Here is a 4677-nt window from a genome sequence, read left to right as displayed (position 1 = left end):
CTTTTTGTTGTTGAGTTTTACCTCGTGGTAAGAGAATATATGACGTTGTTTTTTGCTATGGATTTTCCGAGACTTGCTTTGTAATCAACTATGTAATAAATGAAACTTTCCCATGTTTGCTTTGAAAGAGCATATATATTCTAATGTTGGCTGGAGGGATCTAGTTAGATCTATTAAATCAATATTATTGATTGTGTTATTGTATCCTCTCCATCTTACCCCTTTTTGCCTTTTGATGTATCAGTTACTAAGAAAGATGTATTAAAATCTATTATTGTCCGTTTGTCAATTTCTCCCTGTATTTCTGACAGTTTTTGCTTTATATATTTTGACACTGTGTGTACAAATATATAGTTGTAGTCTCCTGGGAAAATTCATTTTATTATTATGAAGTAATACTCTTTGTTCTAATAATACTTCTAATCTGTAATTCATTTTATCTGATACCAATACAGCGAAACTAACTTTCCTTCGGTTAGTATTCATTTGGTATATCTTTTCCCATCCTTCCACTTTCAAACTTTCTGAATATTTATGTTTCAGGAGTGTGATTTTATAAGAGCCTACAACTAGAGTTTGTTGTTGAATCTCTATCTCAATTAGCAAATAGTCCATTTGCATTTATTGTGATTAGCAATATATTTTTATTCATTTCTACCATCTATTTTGTGCTTTCTATTGATTTTGATTTTTTTCTATGCCTTTCTTTCTATTCTTCTATGGATCAATTACTTTTTCTTTATTCACCTTTGAGGAATTCCCCTTGATTCCCTTCTTTCTACTAATTTGAAAATTATTATTCTTCCTTTTCTATACTTTTAGGGGTTCTCTTTAAAATTTTCCACACATATCTGATTTGATATAGTCTAACAATTAGTATTCCCACCCTCCTTTCACGCAAAAGAAGAACTTGAATGCATTAATTCAATCACATCATTGCCCTTATCTTCTGTATAATTGTTCTCTTTGGTTAAATCTTATTTATAAGCCCCCCTCAACTCATCTTTTTGTCTTACATAATAATCAGTGCTGTTTATATTCACCAGTATACTCACTAGTGTTTTTTTTTAAAGATTTTATTTATTTATTTGACAGACAGAGATCACAAGTAGGCAGAGAAGCAGAGAGAGAGAGGAGGAAGCAAGCTCCCCGCTGAGCAGAGAGCCCAATGCGGACCCTGGGATCCCAGGACCCTGGGATCATGATCTGAGCCGAAAGCAGGGGCTTTAACCCACTGAGCCACCCAGGCGCCCCTACTCACTAGTATTTTTGTTCACCACTTCTTCTCTTGTCTCTTTCTCCTTCCTTCTGGGTTCATTCTTCTTTCAGAATTACAAGTTTTAAAATTTTTTCAGCAAGGATATCTTAGAAGTAAAAGCTTTCAGTTATATTTCCATCACTTCTGAATGACAGTTGAACTGAGTAGAGAATTCTAACTTTACGTTACTTTCACTCAGAATACTTTATTCCATTGTCTTCTACCCATCATTTCTTCTGTTGAAAAGTCTGCTGTAATTCTAATTATGCTTCCTTTGGATATGATTTGTCTTTTCTGTTTGGCTGCTTTTAAGATCATCCCTTTGTCTGTGGTATTATGAAGGCACTGCTATGTGCCTAGGTGTGGATTTTTCTTTTTTGGAACTCATTCCTAATCTGGGGTCTTTGTACAAGTCTGGAAATTTATCAGCTATTATATCATTATGTTTTATCCTTGTAGAACTCATATTTGACATTTATCAGAACTCTATTCTATTCTGCACCTCTCTTAGGGACTCTTTTTTTGCTTTGTAATTTTTTTTAGAACTTTGTGCTTCATTCCTGGTAGTTTTTAAAGATTTATATTCTATTTCATTCACAAATACCTTTCTGTCTAATCCGCTATCCGTATTATACTATTAATGTCAATTATTGTGTTTTTCATCTTCCATGATTCTGCTTCCTCTTTGAAAAAGTCATATATTGTCATACATTTGATTTTTTATGTCTTTAATAATTCTGACCACACTTACTTCATATTACTTATGTATTTCTCCTATCTGACATTCTTTATTTTGTCTGATGGTTTTCACTTGTGGTTGTTAATTTTACTATTTTGAATTGTGAACCCATTTTAAGCCAGGTTTCATCATAGGAATTCTGTGGAGCCTGGCTTACAGATGTACCCTTCAGAGTTTGTGTCTACTTCTTCTGGGCACCCCACAAACACTGTTAGCCTAGGCATACTTTTTATGTCAACTTTTAGCTTGGGGAATTTCTGAACTGTCCAAGTAGTGTAAATTCAAAATTCTAACAGGTGTGAAGACAGGTAGACCTGTGGTTATGAATTTTCAGGGGAGATGTCCCACCCACCCAAAGAGAAAGACCTCTTATCTCCTAGTGCTAGTGTTTTACCAGCCCACCCTTTTACTGATGGTGTGGCTCTCTGGGAGTCTGACTTTACATGCGGGAGGGGCGTTTCAGGTCTAGACCTAACTCCTGGATCCACATGGCTGTTAAAACTCAACACCTCAGCCATCTCGAACCACAGGCATTCCTGGAGTCAGAACTTTAGTTCATCCCCTACCCTGCCCCCAAGATAATCCTTTGTTGTCATGAGAGCTCAGCTATACTCATGATTGGATATTTGATACCATTTGATAAAATGATATTTTATGTTTCACTTCTGGGTGTTTTGAGGTAGAAGGAGTTTTTAGATGATCTAGCCTAACATATTTCTGATAACAGAAATCCTTTTATTTTAAAATATCCCTCTCTTTTGTCAAGCTGTCCTTATCATTCATGTGACCATTTCTTCATTAGGTTGTTTTACCCACCACAGACAGTTCCTGCTCAGCTCTGCCTTTCCTGTGTCTGGCATCGAGTGGGAATCAAATACGTCTTGAGTGAATGGATGATTGCATGGTTGAATGGATGAATGTCAGCCACTGCTCTGATGTCAGAAAGCATTGTGAGGCTGGAGTAGGGGTCAAAAAGCCCATCCATGCCTCTTTGGGGAAGATGGATTAGGGACAGTGGTGTGCTAGAGCTGACTCGCCCACCCCATGTTAGGTGAGCTTATGTTTGTAGCTTGAAATTGACGACGGTGAGATTATTTGCACCACGAAACTGCGAAACACTAAAAATCAGCAATGCCCTTCCCCCAAGAGCTGGTTGTTAAATATTTAGCAGCAAAATAAATAAATACATAAAAATATTTAACAGCATACTACTGATGTGGAGCAATGAAAACGTGTAGAAAAAGTAAGCCTAAGCCTATGTAGAACAAGACCCATGGTGAGTGAAATGTGAAGTCAGAGTTGGGGGAACCTGTCACTCTGGGGCTGTGGTGCTGAGTGAAAGGGTTTTAAGTTACCCCTGACTTTTTTTTTTTTTTTTCTTTCCGGATTTGAGAAGTCTCAGTATCCTGAAGCTCAGTATTAGGGAAAGGAGCTGAATCTTTAATCTTTAATATCAGCTCCAGTGAACAAAAAGTGAGACACAGCAGGGGGCACCTGGATTTGAACCAGGGACCTCTTGATCTGCAGTCAAATGCTCTACCCCTGAGCTATACCCCCTGGTACAGTTGTGGATGTAAGTAATACCTTTAACCTGTGCAGCCACACCCAACACCCCTATAAATTTGTGACAAATGTTCATTGGCTGGGCCTCCTGGAAACTGCCAAGCCTCCCTCACTACCATTTTTTCTCTCTGATGCAGAGCAAACAACAGGTTCGCCTCCCTGATTTTTCCGGAAGAGAACTGACACCAGCATTTAAAACTGGAAGGGCCTTCAGAGTCACTAATCTGTGCCATTCACAGTGGGCATCTGCAGACATTCGAGATTACTAGTCTTACACCACACAAAGCCTTACTGGTGGGATCAGAGCCTGAATCCACTCTTCCTGACTTTGGGTTTAGAACCCTGTTACTGAACCAATGACTCTTTTATCTTCCTCTTGTCCCTATCTTCCATCAGTTAAAATATATGTATGTTGGCGGCCAGGGGGGTGGGAGTGGGGGGAGTTCTGACTAATACATAGAGCTGCCTGTTAGATCTATTTAATTTTATTTATGTATGTATTTTCATTTAAATATACAACTTTTTTAAAATAATGTTTTCCTGATTATAATAAAGCAATAAAAACAGTATAGACCCACAGGACAAAATGGATGTGTCTGGTAACTAGTTTCGCGTAGAAGAGAAAAAAAAAATCAGTCCAGCTGAAATATAGTCTGTAGAGGAGTTTGTAGGGGAGGTTGATGGCCAGAGGGAGGCGGCTCTGCAGGCTCACTGGGAATGAACGGCGGTTAGTGTCCTGGAGGATACCCGGCTATTGCAACACAGTGAAAAGATGCTAGCTAGAAGCACAGAGTGGGTTGGGGGGTATAGCTCAGGGGTAGAGCATTTGACTGCAGATCAAGAGGTCCCCGGTTCAAATCCGGGTGCCCCCTGTTGGTTTTCTTTCCCGGTCGTCACGGGCCACCCAAGTAGTTTCACCCCACCTGTTATTAGGTGGATTTTAAAATTGGGCTTATTTCCTCTGGATGGCTGAGCTTCCAGAAAGTGGGGCAGGAGGCTGGGGGCACACGGATGCTGCGAGACCTCATGGGCTCAGCCGCAGGGGGGCGCTGCTCGTGCGCATGTCCCCTGGACCTCAGCCCTGGGGGACCTGGATGCAGGAGCCCCAACGCGCACC

The 4677-nt window shown here is 39.7% G+C and overlaps 2 non-coding genes across 2 annotated transcripts; one reads left to right on the top strand and one right to left on the bottom strand.

Moving 5' to 3' along the window:
* Nucleotides 1-3482: 3482 nt before the first annotated feature.
* Nucleotides 3483-3554, bottom strand: TRNAC-GCA (transfer RNA cysteine (anticodon GCA)). Its single transcript has one exon. It is a non-coding gene; the product is annotated as a tRNA-Cys (tRNA).
* An 806-nt stretch (nucleotides 3555-4360) lies between these two features.
* TRNAC-GCA (transfer RNA cysteine (anticodon GCA)) lies at nucleotides 4361-4432 on the top strand. The gene has a single exon. It is a non-coding gene; the product is annotated as a tRNA-Cys (tRNA).
* The last annotated feature ends 245 nt before the right edge of the window (nucleotides 4433-4677 follow it).

Source organism: Lutra lutra, chromosome 11 (assembly GCF_902655055.1).
Source record: "Lutra lutra chromosome 11, mLutLut1.2, whole genome shotgun sequence".
Lineage (NCBI taxonomy): Eukaryota > Metazoa > Chordata > Mammalia > Carnivora > Mustelidae > Lutra > Lutra lutra.
The sequence above is the reverse complement of the archived record's forward strand: the minus strand, read 5'-3'. Positions and strand labels throughout refer to the sequence as shown.